The sequence below is a fragment of the Sus scrofa genome, chromosome 8 (genome assembly GCF_000003025.6).
Source record: "Sus scrofa isolate TJ Tabasco breed Duroc chromosome 8, Sscrofa11.1, whole genome shotgun sequence".
In the NCBI taxonomy this organism is placed as follows: domain Eukaryota; kingdom Metazoa; phylum Chordata; class Mammalia; order Artiodactyla; family Suidae; genus Sus; species Sus scrofa.
Genome location: NC_010450.4, coordinates 110966853 through 110992195, shown reverse-complemented (window position 1 = coordinate 110992195; position 25343 = coordinate 110966853). Strand labels below are relative to the sequence as shown.

Genomic DNA, 25343 nt, shown 5'->3' with positions numbered 1-25343 from the left:
CATCTCTTCTGGGCCCTAGCCAAATTTCTGGCCCACAAAATTTGTGAAGATAATAAAATGGCTGTTAGGTTAACACCAGTGGATTTCAGGATGATGTGTTATACAATACAATACAATACATAACTATAACACCAGCTGGACTGTCAACTGAATGTTGACATTTTCAGACAGGCACAGATTCAGAATATGCACCTCCCCAAAATTATTTCAACCACTCTAGGGTATATTTTAGCAATATGGACAGTTAGCCAAGAAAGAGGGAAACATCGATCCAGAAAGCAAGGAATCCAGCCCTGGAAAGATGGAAGGGAGGCCTGGGATTATAGCACTGCACTAGAACTTCAGAGAAAATGATCAAGCTTTACAAGAACATGGAATGCTATGGAAAGTCACACTTAGATAAAGTGAAGATAAAGTGAATATTAAAGTGAATATTAACTTCGGGGGAAAAATGTTAGAGAAGGGTGGAAAATACAAAAAGGGCTAACTCTTCAACTATAAAATGTAGTCAATAGGTCATTCTAAAATTGGCTTCATAAGTAATGGGTAATAACAATATATAGACTTGTGGATATAAAAGCAAGAAGCAGCAGATTTTTGAGAAATTGAAATATCTGACTATGGTAGAAGAAGAGTGTAGAAGGCATGGGGCAAGAGATTGTTCTGATTGTAATAGTCTTCCAGTACTCTTTTCAGTTCTTCTTGGATTATAAATAATCACATTTCAGAGGCATGTAAGACACACAGAAATCTGCATCACCCAAGATGAGTAAGTAAATTTGATTTGGTAAACAGAGAGAGAGTTTTCCTGCCAAGCAGACATGATTTGCATTCAGCCTCTTCCACTTACTATGTTAGGTAAATTACTCACTGAGCCTTTCTTAGCCTCAGTTTCCATGTGGGAAAAACGAGGACACATAATATGTTCTTTGTTGTATTGCTCTCGGAAATAGATAGATAACAGTTGTAAAGTAGCAAGACCATAGCCAAATCTTAACACATGTGAGCTCACTTTGTCCCTTCCTTTTGTGTTTGCAGTTATCTGGATAAATACATAAGTATCTTGCCGTTGCTAAGAACACTCGTCAAAATTAATTTCAAAATCTGAGATCCACAAGGTCAAAGCTGAAATGCAGGCCTTCCACAATCTGGTATTAAATTCATCCACTGAAGGTAAATGTCTAATTCATTAGAATAGACTTTGACATTGCGCAGAATGGCTAGAAATAAAGTATTTTTATTTTTTGTCCTCAAAACTTCCCCTGAATGAGTTGCCCAAATCACATACGTTTCTCAGGTTTCAGCTGTTTTTTTCCACAGTGAATGAAAGAGGAATGATGATACTGGTTACCTACTGGAGCTGTAAAAAATGATTCATTATCTGAGTGAAGTGCACTGGCTTCTTGGAAGAGAGCATTGCAACACAAATAAACGTGTTTTTAATTTAATGGAGGGTGTCATGTTGTATCCACTGTTTACATAGGCTCTTTCTTTCCAGAGGAGACCTTTCACCTCCACTTTTGTGAGCACTAATGCTGTCCTGAATTAAAGAAACCCTAGGAAAAATGACTTTTTCTTCTCAAATACATTCCTTTTATCATAGACTAGAGTGCAAATTATTGCCATTTGTCCTTCTCAGAGAAACCCTACATGGATAGCCAATGTGAGACAACATAGCAATTAGGTCCAAGGTATTCCTTGGTTTGGGTCCTAGCACTTCTTCAACTTTAGAGTTCATAGGAATCACAAATATAATTAAAAGTATACTAAACATTATTTAATATTTTGAAAGACTGTACATTTTACACATTAAAGGTGGTAAATAAATTAATTTCCAATTTCCTAACACTATTTTCTACTTTTTTTTTGGCTTTTTCTCTTTTTCAGGGCCACACCCGCAGCATATGGAGGTTCCCAGGCTAGGGTCCAATCAGAGCTGTAGCTGTTGGCCTACGGCCACAGCCACAGCAACACCAGGTCCAGGCACGTCTGTGACCTACACCACAGCTCATGGCAATGCCAGATCCTTAACCCACCGAGCGAGGCCAGGGATCTAACCCGCATCCTCATGGATCCTAGTCAGGTTCGTTAACCACTGAGTCACATAGGGAACTCTACAAATTCTTAAATTGAACAGATTCATTGTCACTATAGGTCTGCAATGGGCTTCAAACCATATTCTGTGTAGCAAGGATTAAACAACAGTGCCACCATACTAACGCAGTGTGGGGCCTGGAAATAAATATTACTCCTTGGGCTAAATATTAACCACTTTCCAATGTCTGTGCTGAGAATGACAACCACGCTCCCCTAATCTAAAGAAGGCTAGTGCCTTCCAGACTAAAACAACAAGTGGAGAGTGAACTGAGATTGAAAAGGCACCCTCTGCTCAGTTTATTCAAAGGCTTGCTAAACTCAATCAGGCTTTCTTCATCCCCCATTACCCTCGTTAGTCCTGTTCAGTCAGTGCTCAGTGTTGATCTGTATCTTGGTCAAGACAATTGTTGCTGATTAACTATAATTACTAGTAATGGGGCCAGCTTGCTTTCAGGGGCTAATTCCCTCAGCTCATCCATGCATTGTTTTGCCATAAAAGGTCCCAAACTGCTAGTCATTTACTTGCCTATTATTTGAAGCAACAAGTTGCTTCATGTGTGGCCTTTTCAACACTGTCCACTGTCTAAATACCCTGTGCCTCTTCCTTTTCTCTCTTTTTTTCTTAAACTTTAGAACAGGTGGGTGTCAAGTCATTAAAAAAAAAAAATGTAGGTAGTGCTTAGGTAAAATTCTAGAAACAACACAAACAAAAATAAAATAAAGTATATTAAAATATTATTTAACATTTGAGATCCTGCTGTATAGCACAAGGAATTATATATCTAATCACTTGTGATGGAACATGATGGAGGATAATGTGAGAAAAAGAATGTATATATACATATATACAATATATATGACTGGGTCACTGCTGTACAGCAGAAATTGACAGAACATGGAAATCAATCATAATAAAAATGTTTAAAACATTATTTAATATTTGGAAAGACTGTCCATTTACATTAAAGATGATAAATAAATTAACACAATCTGTTAACACTATAGCCTACTTATTAACAAATTCTTAAACTGAACAGATTCATTTTAACTAATCTGGTGACCTATGGATATGATTATTTTTTAATTTTTTGAAATCTTTACTTATATAATAAGTGCAATGCATGAAATACTAGATGTACAATGCAATCCATTACTTTTTATAAGTAATTCTAAATAATAAGCAGACAACACTATAAATAAAATGCTCTAGTTTTTATTATTTTATAATTTATTGAAACACTGGGCATAGATCTTTGTCATTTGCAGTAGAAACCCAATAAGTGTTTGAATATACTTTTGAAATAATATTATTTGAGAAAATGGTGTGGCAACTGTTTTGAAAATAAAACAATCATGCCAATTGTAGGGGAATCCAAAATGAAACAGACAAGTCTTGGAAATATCCCAGAATATCTAGCTATAATGTATTAAAAAGACCTTAACATATTTTCACATATAAGATCATTCTTAAGACAAGTAAAAGGTAGATGTGATTATACATGGTAGAGTAAGAGACATACCAGAAACTGGGATTTGAGGTGATTTTACCACTAAACAACATCTACATCTCAATATTTTCTTTTTTTTTTTTTTTCTTTTGGTCTTTTTTTTTTTTAGGGCCGCATCCATGGCATATGGAGGTTCCCAGGCTAGGAGTCCAATAGGAGCTGTAGCTGCTGGCCTACACCACAGCAACACCAGATCCAAGCTGCATCTTCGACCTACACCACAGCTCACGGCAAGGCTGGATCCTTAACCCACTGAGCGAGGCCAGGGATAGAACCCGTGTTCTCATGAATGCTACTTGGATTCATTAACCACTGAGCCACGACAGGAACTCCTCAATATTTTCATTTATAAAATAAAGAAGTTAATAAAAATCTTACATACCTCAAATAATTGGAAGGATTAAGTAAAAACATGTGATAACACTTAGAAATTTGGTGGTGTGTTGTGTGAGTTATGTAATTGAAGTTAAACCATCTCCTTAAAAAGTCTGGGTTGGCTAAAAACAGAGTAAAATAGTTTGGTTTTTACAGGCCTAGAAAAATCGTCATTCCCTCCATGTTGGGAATAAGATTTCTTTTTCTGAGTAGAACACTTAATACCTGACACTGCCATTAGTCTAATCACATTCTCAATACATGCAGTTTTGGGGTTCCTACAAATTAGTGACAAAGAAATTGGCTAAAAATAAATTGTCTGAAGTGACAAACTGAGTAAAATGAAATTACCTTTACCACTGCATCTTCTCACATATATTTATTTTGTATTCACAATGTTTTATACTCTAGGACAGCCCAGCAACTGTTTTATCTGTGCCTTTAATACTTTTGATCCATGGGGTTTTATATCAGTGTTTTAACCCATCATCTTAAAAACCTCTCCCTCTACTTCTCAGTTTTTTATAAACTATGACTTTTTAGCATTTTTTCATTTTTTTCTGAAACTGATTCTAACCTTACCCCTGAATCTTCATGCACTTCTGGATATTTTTAACTGTAGCATCATTTCTGATTGTCAAAGTTATATGAACTAGTTCTAATATTCTAAAAAGTCCTTAGCAAAAGACAGTTTCACATATGAATGGATTCTTAAAACAAAGCGTGGACATAATTATACGTAGTAAGAGAATAATACTAGTAAGAATTTTTAAGTTAAAAAAAACGGATTTCTAATAGTGATTGTAAAATTCGCAAGCCCTATTCAAAGTACACACAAACAAATCTAAAAAATATGCAAGACACTTAAAAGCATATAGGAAGTTTCAAAACTACTTCCTAGTACATAGAAATGCAAATTTAAAAAATACATGCAGAATTACTGAAGATATATTCATTCCACAGTAAGTTATTATAACATGATGATGATGATTGATGATGATGCCACATCTTGGCACATGCCAGTCCATAAAAATTATATTGATATGCTTTTTTAAAAATAATTTTCTAATATCTTTTTCTGCCTGTTGAAAACTTATTCATCTTTTACTAAAGGTCTGGTGGTGCTTCCTCTGAGGATGCATCTTGGTTACTCAGCACCATGCTAACAAGCCTATTTACTTTTTTAATTTTATTTTTATTAGAGTATAGTTGATTTACAGTGTTGTGTCAATTTCTGCTGTACAGCAAAGGGACCCAGTAACACACACACACACATTCTTTTTCTTATATTATCTTCCATCATATTCTATTCCAAGAGATTGGATATAGTTCCCTGTTCTATCCAGTAGGATCTCATTGCCTATCCATTCTAAATGTGACCGCTTGCATCTACCAACCCCAAACTCCCGGTCCATCTCACTTCTTCCCACCTCCCCCTTGGCAACCACAAGTCTGTTCTGTACGTCCATGCATCTGTTTCTTTTTTGCAGGTAGGTACATCTAACACACTGCAAGGCTGTTCCATATCACTAGTATATTCGCCTAGTACAGAAACATGTCTTCCTGAAAACCTTCGGGACACTATGTGGCACACAGCTGGTACTCAGTAAGTGTCTGTTGAATTTATTAATTTATTTAAGCATGACTTTGCCCTGAAATTATCAAGGATGTTTATGTACACGGCTCGAAATTCTCAATATTCCCTCTTAAGTACTAACGGTATATTTCTTACATTTCTGAACTACCAAGATATCACTTTATTTTCACTGGCATGGCTTCCTCTCCCACATTCCATTCCACGCAACCTGTGAGTAAATATCATTTGTGGTATTATATGCTTTAGCAAATATGACGAGGAACTAAAAATACAAATACTGGTACAAAATATTTACCAATATGAGATACCAGGACCCAATCAAAATTATTTCATTTTGCCATTCAATTTATTATGCTCCAAAATTTTCTTGGCAAAGTGGAAATAATTCTTGCTTAGCACTTAGATGATCTGATTTGACATGTGAACTCTACAGCATAGTAAGTATGAGACCTCAGGTAAGTTGCTTAATTTTCTGTGTATCAGATTACGTATTTATAACATTGTCCACCCTGATATTACCAAGAATTTGCATGGACTTGAGCCCTGTTTTCTTTTATCCACATCACAACTAGAATAAAGCAGAACAACAAGTAATATGTTTACTGAAAGAATAAATGAAAGAACCTTGAGAGTTAGTGAAGTATGTCCATTTGCAGCAATATCGGGGGAGAAGGCAAGGAGCTGAGTCAATACAGGAGATAAATATATATATATATATATATATATATATATATATCAGTAACAATATAATAACAAATAATTCAAATAATAAAAGTACACATAAGGCTATATGACATATGGCTTAGTGTACCTTAAGGACTGTAGATGCTACAGAATTAGCTGAAGTGCCTGACCTGAAGGAGAGAGGCTGGCTTCAGATGTTTAGGGGCTTGACTAATACACTAAGGTGCTTGGGATTTCACCTACAGGTTTGGGGAATGTCAGTAATAGAATTCAGGCAGGAGAATAATATGTATAAATATGAGCTTTTAAAGGATTTTTCCTTTAAGGAGAATACACGAGAAAACAGAGACTGGAAAAAGGAAGGGAAGAATGTAGATTTCTTAAGGTCCTACTATATAAGAATATCATTGCATTTGACAATCGCTAAATTATATTTAATAAAATTATCGTAAATTATATGAGGAAAGAATTATGTCCCTTATTTGAAAAAGTGTCATAATCACTGAGAGTCGAACTGTACATCCAAGCCGGTCAGCATTGTCACACAGCTCATCACCTCCCTCCAGCCATGGTGACCAGCTTAAAGCCATTTACATCAATCTCTAGGTCAAACAAAATGAGGTCCTTGAACTGAGGCAACAACCATGGATACATACCAGGAAAAGAAATGCAGGAGGAATACAGGCAGTAAGTTTACTGGACTAGATAGATCCGGGGGTTAGAGAAAGGAGGGATTAAGAGTGCTCCTTTCCCAAATCTGGGATTATTTAAAGATGTCAAAAAAAAAAAAAGATATAGGAGAAATTCTGAAAAATATTACTAATTGGAGATAGAAAGTAAGATTTTTTTAATACCTACGTATATAGAACACTGTATTTTTTTTCCCAAGTTGCCCTTAACTCAGTGAAGAAATAGGACTGGTACTTATTTCCATAATTGACTTGGGATGTACATGACAGCAAATTCAAAATGCACTTCATGGTTTTAAAAACTATATGAATGATATTATGGATGAAATGCATGCTTGACACCCTAACATTGGGCATACACTGAAGCCCTAATCCTCAAAGTAAATGTATTTATAGATGGGACTTGGGAGGAAGTGATACGGCTAAATGAGGTCATAAGGTGGGGTCCTAATCCAATAGGGCTGGGGTCCTCATAAGAAACGGAAGAAATATCAGAATTTATTTCTCTGCTATGTGAGGATGCAGGGAAAAGGCAGCCATCTCCAAGCTAGGAAGAGAGCTCTTATTAGAAATCAACTGTGCTGGCACCCTGTTCTCAGACTTCCAGCCTCAGAACTGTGAGAAAATAAATTTCTGTTGTTTTAGCCACTCAATCTATGGTATTTCGTTAGGGCTGCCCCAGACAACTAATACAATAATGCTTTATTAATTAATTTGACAGATTTTGGAGTTGCCATTGTGGCTCAGCAGTAACAAACCCAACTAGTATCCATGAGGACGCAGGTTCGACCCCTGGCCTCGCTCAGTGGGTTAAGGATCTGGCATTGCCATGAGCTGGGGTGTGGACTGCATATGCAGCTCAGATCCCGCATTGCCGTGGCTGTGGTATAGGCCAGTTGTTGAAGCTCCAATTCAACCCCTAGCCTGGGAACTTCCATATGCTGCGGGTGTGGTCCTTAAAAAAAAAAAAAATTGACAGATGTTTATTGAGCACCTTCTATGCTAAGGGCATTGTGTTAGATGTTGTAAATCTGAATAAGACACTATCTCTGCCTTCATAAAATTTACAAAGAAGCAGAGGAAAGTTAAAAACTGGAAAGAACTCACAGACCCCAAATCTGTAATACAGAACATCATAAACAATTGTCAGTGATGTCATTAGCTGGCAAACTGATCTGGGAGCAATTTTAGTTCTTGTGGGAATTTTTCATCATCAGGCAATTACTGTACTGCAATCATGCATTTCATCACTTAAGTTAAATTTAAGGAATGTCCAAAGGCTAGACAAGAAATTCAGTTTTTGCCTTTGAAGATTAAAAGAAACAATTATGACAAATGTATACATAGGTCACAATGTATCAATAGATTATACAAAGGACATTTACACAGAGGTAAGCTTGTAGAATTAAGAAGGTTCTTTGGATGACAAAGGGGAAGTTCTAAAGGAGGTATCTTTTGAACTGAGCCTTGAATGAAAAATTTAGTAGAAATCATAGAGTATGGTAATCTTTTGTGAAAGCCTATTTTAAAAATATACACCAAGCTACAAAATATAAAATAAAAGATTATCCTGAAGCATTTCTACAATTATGGGGAACAGATATGATAAAGAAAAAATAAAAAATGTAGGAGATCACAGTTTTGATATTATCTAAAGTTATCAGTTGTAAACTAAAATAAAATAGGAAATATTATTCCACTGGAATTTAGCTAACAATTTATTATAATATTGATTTCAGACTACAAAAGATATGAATAGTAGTCATCATATCATCCTATCAAACATATAGCAGATTTCATTCTAACTGCTTGCTTCATTGTCCACTGAGCTTCTAGACCTTGCCGGTAAACTCCATGAGCCCAAGGACCCTGTTCTCCTTGTTTACCTATGCTAGTAGAAGGTACTAGTATGCAGTCAGGAATGAATATATATTTGATGAATAAATAAATAAATTAATGAATATAAAATTATTTAACTCTAAAATTCCAGGTCAAAATTTAACAGTGTCATTAACTGGTTGTATCATCTTGCTTAACTAAGAACATATGTCTTCTAAAAGTTTTACTGTTTCAGATCTTGCAGTTAGGTCTTTAATCCATTTTTGAGTTTATTTTTGTATATGGTATGAGAAAATGTTCTAATCTTATTTTATATGTAGCTGTCCAGTTTTCCCAGAACTACTTATTAAAGAGAATGTCTTTTCTCCACTGTATATTCTTGTCTCTTTTGTCATAGATTTAATGGGCCATATGTGCATGGGTTTATTTCTAGGCTCTCTACTCTGTTTCATTGATCCACATGTCTGTTTTTGTGCCTTACCATGCTGTATTGATTACTATGGCTTTGTAATATAGTCTGAAGTCAGTGAGAATGATATCTCCAGCTTTGTTCTTTTTTTCTTAAGATTGCTTTGACTCTTTGGTGTCCTTCATGGTACCATATAAATTTTAAGATTATTTATTGTCATTCTATGAAAAATGTCATGGATAATTTGATAGAGGTTACAGTAAATCTATAAATTACTTTAGAAAACATGGACCTTTAACAATATTAATTCTTACGATGCAAGAAAACAGGGTATCTTTCTACTTTTGTATATATTCCCACTTCTTTGTATTATCTTATTTCCTTCATCCAATGTTTACAGTTTTCAGAGTATAGGTCTTTCATCTCCTTGGTCAAGTTTATTCCTGGGTATTTTTATGCATATATGAGATTGGGTTTTTCTTTGCATAAAAGTCTACAAATAACAAGTCTCAGTGAAGATATAGAGAAAAGGGAACCCTGGTATACTGTTAGTGGGAATGTAAACTGGCTTAGCCTCTATGGAAAACAGTGTGGAGGTTCCTCAAAAATTAAACATAGAACTACCAAATGATCCAGTAGTTACATTCCTGGATATATGGCTAAATACACAAAAATACCAATTTGAAAAGAAATATTCACTTTGATGTTCATAGTAGCACTCTTCACTATAGCTGGACTATGGAAGCAACTTGTGTGTCCATCCACAGATGAACAGAGAAACAAGATGTGGTACTCAGCCATAAAAAGGAATGAAATTCTCCCATTTGCAACAACTGGGTAGATCTAGAGAGTATTATGCTTAGTGCAATAAATCAGACAGAGAAAGAAAAATGCTAAATGATATCACTTATATGTGGAATCTAAAAAAATAAAACAAGTGGATGTATATAACAAAACAGAAACAGACTCGCAATTACAGGAAACAAACCGGTGGATACCAGTGGGATGTGGGGAGGGGGCAAGATAAGAGGGTAGGATTAAGAGATACAAATTATGTATAAATTATATAAGCAACAAGAAAACATTACAGAGGGAAATATACCAATTCTTTGATAATAAGTTTAAAAGGAAGTCTGGCATGTTGATATACATATGTGAATAGGTATAATATGTGAAAATTTTTGTATTATCCATCAGAAATCTTTCATCACAGAAGAGATATTAAACAAATAAAAGAAAATGGTTCAGCAAGTTTTTTAAATGTTTTAAATATAGCTGATTTGCAATATTATATTAGTTTCAGATGTACAGCATCCTACTCTCAGTACCACCCAAAGTTGACAAGTATTTGTGGCTCACAGGATGCAGCTTGGGATAGTATTCCTAAGTGTAGAATATTATTCCTCAAATCCAGAAAGAGCTGTTAAGTACTGAGCTTCCCTAGTGTGGAAGGAAAAAGGCATGATAATTTGTCCTTTATTTTGGAGAGGATAGCCCGGTATGTACAAGACCATTTGGTCAGTAGAAACTTCATCAAATACAGGTTCCTGAATCTTTGTAGAGTTATCTTCCATATCCTGTAGAACTTGCTTCTTATCAAGACCTCTAACATACTTGTCATTTCTTGCTTATTTTATCAAATTAGTAAAGTGTTATAAATACTATGGACCAGTGTTTTCATCTTCAAATTTTCCAGATGATCCAATACCCTTTGCACTATATTATGACAGAGGACACCGGAGTTAACAAAGCCCTGGGGGAAGATCTTCACGTTTACTACGTTTGCTAACCCCATGTGAGTGCCAATTCCTTTTGATTCTCCTCTAAATAAATGTAGCAAGAAGTATTTGCCAAATAAATGGCCATATACTGTATACCTGAAACTATGTTAATCTGCTTTGGCAAAAATAGCACATTAGGCACAGTAGCAATAATTACAGCTACTGCCCAATTAAATTTGTGTTAGTCCACAGTCAACTACCACAATCCCAGGTGATAAAGGAGTATCAGACTGATAACTCAGACATATAACAGAGATCATCATCCTGTTTAAGTCTGAGATTCTTTAATTGTTTATGTAGCAGTAATCTGTCCTTCCTCCATAGGATTCAGTATTGTTTTTTGACTAATGATCTTGGATGGATGGTTGCATGTTCACTTGGCTTTCACCTCTACAATATCTCTTTCTCACCCCTTCCTCATAGGTAACTTCCCTTCAGTCTGTGGGTTCTAGGTCTGATAACTGGTTGGCTGGGCAGTTTTTGTTGAGTTGACTGGCTTCAGCCTCCTGATCATCCATTCTTGATTTCTGCTATGTAAATAAATTAAGCCAATCCATTTTTTGGCTCCCCATTTACTTTTGTTAGAGTTTCCTCATGGTAAACCCACTATACCATGCCCACTCCTGTGAGCCTACTGAACCTATCCTCTACCACCGGCTGAAGTAATTCCAGCCTTTCTACTTCAATTAATGTGGCTCAATGTTTGTTTGAGGCCCTGTCCAATCCACCTCAATCTTCCAAGAGATATTTTAGCTACTTGTTAACACCATACTCAAGGTTGATGCCTAAGTGTTAAATCCTATTCCAAAGGAGAATGTTTCCACATTGATAAACTCTCCACTATTTAACATATCTCTGGCTTTGACCCAGCACTCTCGGGACCAAGTCCCTTGATTCCTGTTGATGTGTATTAACCACACACTGCAGCTCCTTTGGCAAGAATCCCACTCTGCCCTTACTAGGCACAGCACATCCCCAACAGAGCTATGCTAGACTTGGATTTTTGCTTCTTCCATTATTGACAGGAAGGGAGGGTCAACTGTTGTCTTATGAGGCTGTTGTCAGTTGAGGCTTTTTCACTGGTCTTTGAATAAGGATTTCTTATAGAAGAGACACTTCTACAGGCTCAGTAGATTTAAGGGTATTGAGAATTCAAGGTTCTCAACTGCATCTTCCCAGAATACCCCATTCAAAGTCTCAGGATTCCATTCCTTCCCTATTAAGTCCTGCTCTTGGCATAGGAGGCATGCTGGAGCTAAGAACTCAACCTTTTCTGAAGCTCCATTACTCTTAGAATTAAATCTTAAAGATTTAATTCTTTCTGCTCTTAGCCACAGAGATGCAACACGTTTCCTTCAGTGCTGCCAAGGAGGCCCTCTGGCTTTCACAAACCGGTGATTCATCAGCCCAAGCCTGTCATTACCCTTTCAATACTCTACAACAGCCTTACAACTTCATATTCCTAATAATAATTACCATTTTTCTCATACCTCACCAGCTAGTGCAATATCCTCAGTATCCCATCTTGGTTCATCACCAATGGTGGTCTAAAGTACTCAGTGTTTCAAAAAACCGATGTTTCAACCAATCCTGCAAACTCTGGAGTTGAGGTGATCCTTCGGAGTTGTCTCAAACTGAACCAAGTGATTCAGACATTTTTATCCCCCTATCAGCCAATGAGCAGACACAAGCTGAAGCTGGGAAGGGCTATAACCTTGTAAGAGATTAGTCCCCTGAGACCTCTGGCAATTCCCAAGAAGAAGCACAGTCATGACTGATAGCAGCACATATTCCCACTAGCAAAGGGGATCTGGGCATTCACTATAGCTGAAAACAATTCAGTTAACTTAAGAAATCCAGAAATAACTATATTTTATAAGAGTTGAAAACTAAAAAAACTGTTATTTGAAAATGATGAGTAAATTATTCACTTCCTTCTTTATTGCAAGGCAGAAGTAAAACATAATTGTCATCTAATACTAAACAGTATTACCGTAGGTTACATAAAACATATGCATTAAAGAGTTTATTGTGTTAAATAATTTTGGTCATTGATCTTCCATATGTTTTATATTATGCAGAAAATGATGAGAAATTATGTAAGTAGTTGAGTGTTTTAGGACTTTAAGTGGATTGACATGTCTCGTTTGAAACAATGGCTATAGGTTCCCATTCTCTGAACAAATTCCCAGGAATGGGTTGGTTTTGGACATCAGTATAGTCCATAAGGAGAAATCTTGTTAGTTGTTAATACATAGTAACAATTAATAAAACGAGAGCTCATTAACAATAAATGGCAGTTCTGAATATGAGGTACATTAAGATAAGAATAGGTCACCTATAAAGCATGAAGTATTTCAAAGGAAAGTAACTTCAACATTTAGCTAATTTTGAAGCATCATTGAAAGCTTACCATGTAACAGATTTAAGATTTTGTGTTATAAGTATGGAAGAATAAATAAGGCCTAATATCCATTTTTTTTCTTTCTTTTTTTTTTTTTTTTTTTTTTTTTTTTTTTTGTCTTTTTAGGGCCACACCATGGCATATGGAAGTTCCCAGGCTAAGGGTTGAATTGGAGCACAGCTGCCAGCCTACACCATAGCTCACAGAAACACCGGATCTTTAACCCACTGAGCAAGGCCAGGGATTGAACCCATGTCCTCATGGATACTAGTCAGGTTCCTTACTGCTGAGCCACTATGGGAATGCCTAAGATCCATTTTCAAGGAGGTTTCCATCTAGTGGAGGGGACACAACAAGGTAAACAAATAGCTGCAACCTAATTTGTAAGATAAAATAATAACAGACTTATTACTAACTGGGGTGCAAACAAGAAAATGATCAACTATGATGGATTGGAGGGCAGGAAATCCCTACTTGGGGACTTGAGGTATGAGATGCACTTGCAATGGATGTGTGTGAGGAGGTAGAGGAGTTGTGGATATAAGGAAAGGGGAATTCCAATAAAAGTGAGATCGTTTTAAAGGTCTCAGATGAGAAATAATGAAAAAAGTAATATCTTGGAGAACAGCACAAGAAGAGACTGAATAGATGAACAAGATTGGCATGGAGTGAATTAGGCCTAGTAGTAATTATTACTCTGTACACCCAAAGTCCTGTGACTTCATCTATTAAAAAAATTACTGTATTCCATTGCAACTTTCCTGCATTATGCTAAGATACTTTTGAGGCTAGGCTGTGTCTCACTCATCTCTGCATCCTCTAACACGGTGCCTAATATACCGTTAAGTGCATGCTTTGAATGTCATACAGGCAAAATGCAACATGAGTAAATAATGGACATAGTAATAATAATAGAGTTAACATTTTGAAGCATTTAGTACCATGTAAGTTATTTACATTAGTTTATTTAGTTCCCATGACTATGACTTAGGTACTTTTATTCACATTTTAAAGCGAGGAAATAGAGATCCAGATAAATGAAATATATCCAAGGCCACAGAGACAGCATATAGTGGCCCTATCATTCAAATCAGAAAGTATATTAAGTATATGAGAATTTAGGATAGAAGATACAGGGAACAAAAGAGATTCAGAATACATTTGAGGCTGAGGAGGAACTGTGTTTTGCAGTATTACCTAGGGCACTAGAACTGCTACTAACTAGGTGGCTAGCCTGCTGTCTCCTCTGTGGCTTCTGCAGGCCATCAACCCTTTGGACGGAATGCAGCCATGCATTGTTAGATGGCAGCCATGTCACCCTATGCTGATGTATACAATCTCTTCCATTTAACCCACTCAAGTCATCAAGCTGAGAGCTTCCAGCCTCTCCTTAATTTCTCCTACAAGAAAAGGACAAAGAAAAGGAAGTGAAGAAGAGTAAGGAGAAAAGGACAATAGAAAGAAAGGAAGAAGAAAGAAGTATTTGATATCCGACAGCTGCTGAGGGGATTAAAAAAATCTCCTTCCACACAAACCCTTTGCTGCTTTCTCCAACCTCCTCCATCTTTATTTGCTGACCCATTCAGGAGCACTTCTATATGAGATCCCTGTAAAATTCCTAGTGCTTCCTGGACCTTCTTACCACACTTCTTTTAGGTGGTTTCCTCTCCTACTTAGTCTAGAAAACTGTACCTGGACACACTGTAACTCTTGACATGTTACCCCATTTCCAAAGATCTTTATTTATCCACGGAACCTGCAACTTTGAGAATTCATCACACCCATCCTACTCATTATCTCCAAAGCAATGGCATATGCAGTTTCATTTTGTAGAATATTGTTTCAATATCTGTTCTTTAAGTATCTTACTATAAGGAGGGGTTACAGCAAAGTTGGAAGGATGATCTTCTTGATCATTAGTCTCTATCTGATAAAAGCCAGAGTTTGAGGGAAAGGAACGGTTCATGTTAGTAATGATTCCTTTAGTTCACCAACTTCTTTCCTTCTTGACCTTCCCCTCAAGAACCTATGCAGCACCTACAAATCCTTCCCTTGTCAGCCCAGTGAGAACAGGGATAAAGCAGCCTTTATCTGGCTAGCAGAAAACTTCTCCACATTTGCCTGGCGATAATCCAACGCAAACCCAAGCCTCAAAGTTTTCTAGACTATACTAAATGGCTTTTGGGGAACAGCACTGGAAGATTTGGAATTACATTTGTTTTCTCTTTCATGTTACAAAACTAAAGTTATAAGGCTGACTTATTCCTAGTAGCAAGCAGTCCAGTGATACTTACCCCCTGACCCCAGAATATTCCAAGTTGGGGCAGGAGACCAGAGTGCTAAACAATAAAATTCAACATCACCTCAGGTCTCATCCTTCAAGTCTCAGCTGAAATGCCAATTACCTAGGAGAGCTTTCCCTGACCTTCCAGGCTAGGAACACGATCATGCCCTGTGCTTTACCTCCTGAGTAGTTACTATAATTATATTATTATTTCTGCAATTATGTTAATGCTTTTCCCACTAATTCTTGAACTAAAAGCCTACATTCGCATCTTCTTCAATAAGATGCAGGACTTTAGACTCCATTCTTATGCCCATATTTCCAATGCCCCTCATCTTATTATATTTTTTTAAATTTTTCCTCTTAGCTCTTGTCACCTAATATCACTCTATATAATTTAATCATTCATCACGTCTGTTACTTATTGTTTGTCTTCTACAATTATAATAAAAGTGTTACAAAGTCAGTAACCTTTTGTATTTTGTTCACTAGTATGTTCTAAATTCTTGGATAAGTGTATATATAAAATGTGCCTGATAAATATTGAGTGAGTAAATGAGGAAGAAAAGAGGTCTGTCTGGTATGCCTCATGTCCTAAATACCTGGTTGATGGTCTTCCCAGGATTTCACACTTAGTGCCTACTAATTTGAAGATTAATGAAGACAGGAGATGAAAGTAAATGAATAAAGATGTAACTTGCTTGAAAACATTATTCTAACTAGCTGTAATTAAATCCTTCAAACCAGTATCTTACCAGAAAACTGTTAATTTTACTGAGTTAATTATATAAACTGAAAATAACTCATCATATAAAATATCAAAATTATGTAGGCTCTATCTAATCTACATAATTCTCTTTAGGTTTGTGTGAATGTTTATATATATATATAAAAATGTGTGTGCTTCAAGTGGTGATAATCTTGTTGTCCCATGGACAGTTTAGAGAAATTAGGGGAAAAAAACAAGATGAGTCAAAATATAATAATTTTTTTGGTTTATTTATATCATTGTTTCTATTTCACCCTTTAATTTGGATGAGAATTTCTGAAAACTCATGTAAATAAGGACATCACATAAAGTTTATTCTAATGTCATATGTGTAGGTACAAATATGAATTTTGTGGCCAGCATATATTTATATGGATATATAAATCAACAGAGAAAAATTAAGTTATTTCAGTATAACTTCAGTAAAATATCTAATAATTTGAAAAATTTTCTCAGCTTAAAAGAAAAAGCTACCCCTGAGAAAATTCCCCAAAATATATATTTTCTCTAATAACATATTTTTTGGAAAATCTTAGGCAATATGTAATAATATTCACTATTGCTCTTTTGCTTTTGTTAAATTTTATGGCCAGAAAAGTATACTTTTATAAAAACTTTATTGTGGAATAATTAACAAATACATATATGTGAAGTGCAAAATGTGATGATTTGATATACATATTCAGTGAAGAATGATTACCAAGACCAAGATAATTAAACACCCTTCACCTTACATAGGTAACATAATTAACTCATGTATGTGGTGAGAATGCTTAAGATCTACATTCAGCAGCTTTCAAGTACACAATACTTCATTATTAACTGTACTCACTGCACTATACATCAGATCCTCAGAATTTATTATTTTTATAGATGAAATTTTATTTAAAGAAATAATAAACAAGGCATTATTTCTTTATATTTCTTCTCCCTCGTTTCTTTTTCTGGAACTCCAACAACTTGCAAATGGTTTCTTTCTCTAGCATTACATGGATTATAGAGGCTTTCTTCATTCTTTTCAGTTCTTTTTCTTTGTTCTATGACTGTATCATTTCCGAGTTCTTGTCTTATAACAGATTTTTTTCTTCTACTTGATCTATTCTACTTGATCTCTATCTATTCTACCCTCTATTGTAATTTTCATTTCATACACTGTTCTTCAGCTCTAGAAATTCTATTAGATTCCTTTACTTTATGTCTTTGTTAAACTTCTCATTTTGTCTGTGTATTGTTTTCCTGATTTTGTTGAACTGTTTTTCTGTATTTTGATTTTTAATTGAAAAAATTCAGCTTTATTGAGGTATAAATTTACATATGAAATTGTAAAATATTTAAAGTGTACATCATATTGATTTAGTATATGCATATATTGTGAAAGAACTCTCCCATCAAGTTAATTAACACATTTAGCACATCATATATTTAGCTTTTGGGGGAGTGAGATTTCCATATCTTCTTGTAACTCATTGAGTTTTCATAAAACAGATATTTTGAATTCTTTAACAGGTAAATTGTAGATCATGTGTTCAGTATAATCTCTTCACTGGAAACCTGAACTTCCACAAAGGCTCTCTCATTTGTGAGTGGCTGTCTAAGACAGTCTTCTCCAGTGGCTTCCAGAATGCAGCCCAGAGATCACTCAAGGGTCCACAGTTGGGACACAGGTCTGTATACCTATTACCCAACACTTGGCTGGGCAAGACTCCTTGGCATATGATACTATATCCCACAGCTCCCCAAAAGGCACTTTTGTCTGTAGATGGGTGCCAAATTGTTGAGATGAGACACAAATACAAGATGTCTTATGCAGCTGTATATTTTCTGCCTATATTTTTAAAAAAATAATTGCTCAACAATATTGCACTTTGCTACTCACACTCAAGCGCAAGTGTTGGCTATGCAAATCCATATGCTATGAAATTTCCTTACTTCATAATAAGTAATATTTTTGAACATGATTTCCTGGTTGACTAGGGAATATCCATAGTCTGCCAAGTTAAAATCTAATCATATTTTAAAGGCTTTGTTGATTATAACATAAGGATTTTTGAGAAAAAACATCTAGGGATTACAAGTCTTTATTCTCTCCTGTCTAAAAGTTTCACAGCTTGAGAAGTGTCCATTTCTCAGAAGAAATTTGTTTTTCTTGTACACAGTTTTCAAAGATAGGTTCTACAATATTGTTATTCCATACATAAATCAAAGCTTATAATAAACAGACGGATAAAAGAAACAGATTTGCTCAACCACTCTCTTCTCTTTCTTACTCTAAGTATGGTCTTTCTACTTCAAACACAGGTACCAGAGGGGATTAAGATGGCAGAATAGGACTGGAGCTCAACTTCTCCCCTGAAGATAACAAAATGTACAACCAAATGCTGAGAAGTCTTCAACCAAAAGGACTGGAAACTTTCAAAAAGATATCCTACCCCAGAAGACAAAGAGGAGGCCACATCAAGAGGTAAGAGGGGCGATTACATGATATAAGCAACCCCATACCTCCCAGGTGGGAAGTCCCACAGACTAGAAACTAACTGGGTCACAGAGACTCATCTACAGGAGTGAGAGTTCTGAGCCCCACATCAAACTCCAACGTGTGGGGGGACCTGGCACTGTGAGAAAGAGCCTCCAGAGCATCTGGCATTGAAGGCCAGTGGGGCTTGTGCAAAGGAGCACTATGGGACTGGGGGAAATGGAGACCCCATTCTTAAAAGGCGCACACAGACTCTCACATGCACTGAGTCCCAGGGCAAAGCAAAGTCTCCATGGGAATCTGGGTCAAATCTGACTGCAGTTCTTGAAGGACTTCCTGCGAAAACAGGGGTGAATGTGGCTTGTTGTGGGGGAAGGACATTGGAAGCAAAGCTCTTGGGAATAATCAGCAGTGTGCCTTTCTCTGGAGGTGGCCATTTTGGGAAATCTGCCCCCCCCCATAAGCTCTGAGAAGCCCCAGGGAAAACAACAATCCAGGTGGGATCACAGCCCCGCCCCTCAGTAAACAGGCTGCCTAAAGTCTCCCCCCCCACCCCTGGCACACAGCCGCCTCTAATCTCAACCAGAGACAAAGCCCCACCCACCAGAGGGATAGGAATCACCTACACCTACCAGTGGGCAGGAAGCCTACAGCAAGCCCCCATACCAACCTCAGCCACAAGAGGGGCAGGCACCAGAAGTAAGAGAGGCTACAACTCTATTTTCTGTAAAAAGGTCACCCACCAAAAACCTATAAAAATGAAAAGACAGAGAACTATTACTCAGATAAGGGAGAAAGAAAAAACCGCCAAAAAACAGCTAAGTGATCAGGAGATTCTCAGCCTCCAGGAAAAAGACTTTAGATTGATGCTGAAGATGATGCAAGACATTGGAAATAAACTGGAGGCAAAGATGGATAACTTACAGGAAACACTGACCAAAGAGATACAAGATATAAAACTTAAACAAGAAGAGATGCAAAATACAATAACTGAAATAAAAAATTCATTAGAAGCAGCCAACAGCAGAAAACGGGAGGCAGAAGAACAAATAAGTGAGGTGGAGGACAGATTAGTGGAAATTACAGATGTGGAACAGAAAAGAGAAAAAAGATTGAAAACAAATGAAGAGAGTCTCAGAGAACCCTGGGACAATGTTAAACACACCAACATCCATATTATAAGGGTGCCAGAAGGAGAAGAGAGAAAGAAGGAGACAGAAAAAATATTCCAAGAGATAATAGCTGGAAACTTCCCCAACATGGGAAAGGAACCACTCACTCAAATCCAGGAAGCACAACGAGTACCATATAAAATAAACCCAAGGAGGAACACCCCAAGACACATATTAATCAAACTGACCAAAATTGAAGACAAAGAGAAAATCTTGAAAGCAGCTAGGGAAAAGAAACAAGTAACATACAAGGGAACCCTAATAAGGTTATCAGCAGATTTTTCAGCAGAAACTCTGCAGGCCAGAAGGGAGTGGCATGATAGACTTAATGTGATGAAAGGAAAAAAACCTGCAACCAAGATTACTTTACCCAGCAAGGCTCTCATTCAGATTCGAAGGAGAAATCAAAAGCTTCACAGATAAGCAAAAGCTAAGAGAATTCAGCACCACTAAACCAGTTTCACAACAAATACGAAAGGAACTTCTCTAGGCAGAAAAGAAAAGGCTGCAACAGGAAACAAAAATACCACAAATGACAAGGCTCACCAGTAAAGGTATATATACAGTAAAGGTACGAAATCATCCACACACAATTATGCAACCAAAATCAGAAATCATGAAAAGAGGAGGATACAAACGCAGGACACTGGAAGAGACCAACAACTTAAAACAATCTTGGATATATATGGACTCATATTAAAACTTCAGAATAACTGCAAACCAAAAAACTACAATTGATACACACACAAATAAGAAAAATCAACTCAAATACAACACTAAAGATAGTCATCAAACCACAAGAGGAGAGAACAAGAGAAGAAGGGAAGAAAAAGAGCAACAAAACCAAATCCAAATCAATTAATAAAATGGCAATAAGAACATACATATCAATAATTCCCTTAAATGTTAATGGAATAAATGCCACAACCAAAAGACATAGACTGGCCTAATGGATAAGAAAACAAGACCCATATATATGCTATCTTTAAGAGACCCTTTCACTTTTAGGGACACATACAAATTGAAAATGAGAGGATGGAAGAAAATATTCCACACAAACGGGAATCAAAAGAAAGCTGGAGTAGCAATACTCATATCAGACAAAATAGACTTTAAAATGAAGAATATTTTAAGGGACAAGGAAGGACATTACATAATGATCAAAGGATCAATCCAAGAAGATGATATAACAATTTTAAATATCTACACACCCAACACAGGTTCACCACAATATATAAGGCAACTGCTAAAAACCTTAAAAGGAGAAATTGAAAATAATACAGTAATAGTGGGGACTTTAACACCCCACTTACAGCAATGGACAGATCATTCAGACAGAAAATCAATATGGAAACACAGACCCTGAATGATGCATTAAACCAGATGGACTTCATAGATATTTATAGGACATTCCATCCAAAAGCAAGAGAATACACATTCTTCTCAAGTGCACATGGAACATTCTCTAAGACTGATCACATCCTGGGCTACAAACCAAACCTCAGTAACTTTAAGAAAACTGAAATCATATCAAGCATCTTTTCTGGCCACAACACTATACAACTGGAAATCAACAAGGAAAAAAACTGCAAAAAAAACTGCAAAAAAAAAAAATACAGGAGACTAAACAACATGCTACTAAACAACCAATGGATCACTGAAGAAATCAAAGAGGAAATTAAAAAATACTTAGAAGCAAATGACAACAAAGATACAACACTCCAAAACCTATGGGATGTAGCAGAAGCTCTTCTAAGAGCAAAGTTTATAGCAATACAAACCCACCTCTGGAAACAAGAAAAAGCTCAAATAAACAAGCTAACCTTACATCTAAAGCAGCTTGAGAGAGAAGAACAGACAAGACCTAAAGTTAGTAGAAGGAAAGAAATCATAAAGATCATAGCAGAAATAGAAATTAAGAAAACCATAGAAAAAATCAATGAAATGAAAAGCTGGTTCACTGAAAAGATCAACAAAATTGATAAACCCTTAGCCAGACTTATCAAGAAAAAAGAGAGGGGACTCAAATCAATAAAATTAGAAATGAAAAAGGAGAAGTAACTATGGACATCACAGAAATATGAAGGACCGTTAAGAGACTACTATATGCAACTATACGCCAATAAAATGGAAAACCTAGAAGAAATGGACAAACTCTTAGAAAGGTACAATCTTCCAAGACTAAAGCAAGAGGAAATAGGAAAGATGAACAGACAAATTGCAAGAGCTGAAATTGAAACTGTAATTAAAAAACTTCCAACAAACAAAAGTCCAGGACCAGATGGCTTCGCAGGCGAATTCTATCAAACATTTAGAGAAGAGTTAACACCTCTCCTTCTGAAACTATTCCAAAAGATGGCAGAGGTAGGGACACTCCCAAACTCATTTTATGAGGCCACCATCACCCTGATACCAAAACCAGACAAAGATACTACAAAAAAAAGAAAACTACAGGCCAATTTCACTGATGAACATTGATGCAAAAATCCTCAACAAAATACTAGCAAACCACATGCAGCAATACATTAAAAGGATTGTACATCATGATCAAGTGGGATTTATCCCAGGGATGCAAGGGTTCTTCAATATCCGCAAATCCATCAGTGTGATACACTACATTAACAAACTGAAGAATAAAAACCATATGATCCTCTCAATAGACACAGAAAAAGCCTTTGACAAAATACAATGCCCATTTCTGATAAAAAAAAAAACCCTTCAGAAAGTAGGCATAGAGGGAACCTAACTCACCATAATAAAGGCCATATATGACAACCCCACAGCTAACATCATTCTCAATGGTGAAAAGCTGAGAGAATTCCCACTGAGATCAGGAACAAGACAAGGATGTCTGCTCTTGCCACTACTCTTCAACATAGTTTTGGCTGTCCTAGCCACAGCAATCGGAGAAGTAAAAGAGATAAAAGAAATCCAAATTGGAAAGGAAGAAGTAAAACTATCACTCTTTGCAGATGATATGATACTATACCTAGGGAATCCTAAAGACACTACCAGAAAACTGTTAGAGCTCATCCATGAATTTGGCAAAGTCGCAGGATACAAAATTAATACACAGAAATTGATGGTATTTCTATATACAAACAACAAAAGATCAGAAAGAGAAATTAGGGATGCAATCCCATTTACCATCTCATCCAAAAGAATAAAATACCTAGGAGTAAACCTACCTAAGGAGACAAAAGATCTGTACTCTTAAAACTATTAAGACACTGATGAAAGAAATAAAAAATGACACAAATAAATGGAAAGATACACCATGCTCTTGGATTGGAAGAGTCAATATTATCAAAATGACTATACTACCCAAGGCAATCTACAGATGCAATGCAATCCCTATCAAATTACCAAGGACATTTTTCACAGAACTCAAACAAAATATTTTAAAGTTTGTGTGGAAGCACAAAAGACCCAGAATAGCCAAAGACATCCTGAAAAAGAAAAATGGAGCTGGAGGAATCAGGCTCCTGGACTTCAGACTATACTATACAGCAACAGTCCTCAAAGCTGTATGGTACTGGCACAAAGACAGAAATATAGATCAGAATTAAACCCACACACCTACAGCCAACTATTCCATGACAAAGGAGGCAAGTATGTCCAATGGAGAAAGGACAGCCCCTTCAATAAGTGGTGCTGGGAAAACTGGACAGCCACATGGAAAAGAATGAAATTAGAACACTCCCTAACATCATACACAAAAATAAACTCAAAATGGATCAAAGACCAACAGAGAAGACCAGATACTATAAAACTCTTAGAGGAAAACACAGGCCAAACACTCTCCAATATCAATGATAGCAACATCTTCTCAGATCCACCTCTTAGAGTCATGACAGTAAAAACAAAAATAAACAAATGGGACCTAATTAAACTTAAAAGTTTCTGCAAAGCAAAGGAAACCCTAAACAAAATGAAAAGACAACCCCCAGAATGGAAGAAAATATTTGCAAATGAATCAACTGACAAGGGATTAATCTCCAAAATTTATAAACACCTTCTGCAGCTCCATACCAAAAAAACAAACAACCCCATCCAAAAATGGGCAGAAGATCTAAACAGACAGTTCTCCAAAGAAGATATACAGATGGCCGAGAAACACATGAAAAGATGTCCAACATCACTCATTATTAGAGAAATGCAAACCAAATGGTACCACTATGAGGCACCACCTTACACCAGCCAAAATGGCCATCATCCAAAAGTCTACAAACAGTAAGTGCTGGAGAGGGTGTGGAGAAAAGGGAACCGTATTACACTGTTGGTGGGATTGTAAATTGGTGCAACCACTGTGGAAAACAGTATGGAGAGGCCTCAGAAAACTAAAAATAGAACTACCATTTTCTCCAGCAATCCCACTCCTGGGCATCTATCCAGAGAAAACCATGACTCAAAAAGACACATGTACTCCGATGTTCATTGCAGCACTATTTGCAATAGCCAAGACATGGAACCTAAATGTCCATCGACAGAGGGGTGGATCAAGAAGAGGTGGTACATATACACAATGGACTATTACTCAGCCATTAAAAGGAAAGAAATACCGGCATTTTTAGCAACATGGATGGACCTAGAAATTATCATGCTGAGTGAAGTCAGTCAGACAATGAGACACCAACATCAAATGCTTTCACTGACATGTGGAATTTGAAAAAAGGACACAATGAACTTTGCAGAACAGATACTGACTCACAGACTTTGAAAAATTTATGGTTTCCAAAGGAGACAGTTTGGGGGGTGGGGGGGACGCGCTCGGGTTGTGGGATGGAAATCCTATAAAATTGGATTGTGATGATCATTGTACAACTACAAATTAATAAATTCACTGAATAATTAAAAAAAAATAAAAACAGCTAGCAAGATGAAGAAAATGTGACCAAAATCCCCAGTCTTCCTGCTATGATAACTATATCTGCTTTAATCCCAGCTTAAATGAGGCAATACTCTAATGGCTTCAATATGCATGCAGACAGTTGTAAACATGCATTAGATATCATATACTTATGGTAATCAAATTTAGCTTCTGCATCTATATTTAAAACAAGAAATTCAACTAAATTCATTAAACTGCTCTAAAAATGGCCATTTTAGTTAATTCAGAATAGAATCTTTTCACTTACTGACTCTATGCTAGCAAAACATATTACAAATAAGTTGAATCAAAATATTAAGCAACATGTATCTAAACATTATTTTGTTCTAATCATTTAGATATTACTGGTAATAATATATTAAGGTCCAACT

The 25343-nt window shown here is 36.3% G+C and overlaps 1 long non-coding RNA gene across 17 annotated transcripts in view; it reads right to left on the bottom strand.

The window, feature by feature from the left end:
- Positions 1 to 25343, bottom strand: part of LOC102158976 — a 977225-nt gene that overhangs the window by 435700 nt on the left and 516182 nt on the right. The gene's annotated exons all lie outside the window — the stretch shown is intronic.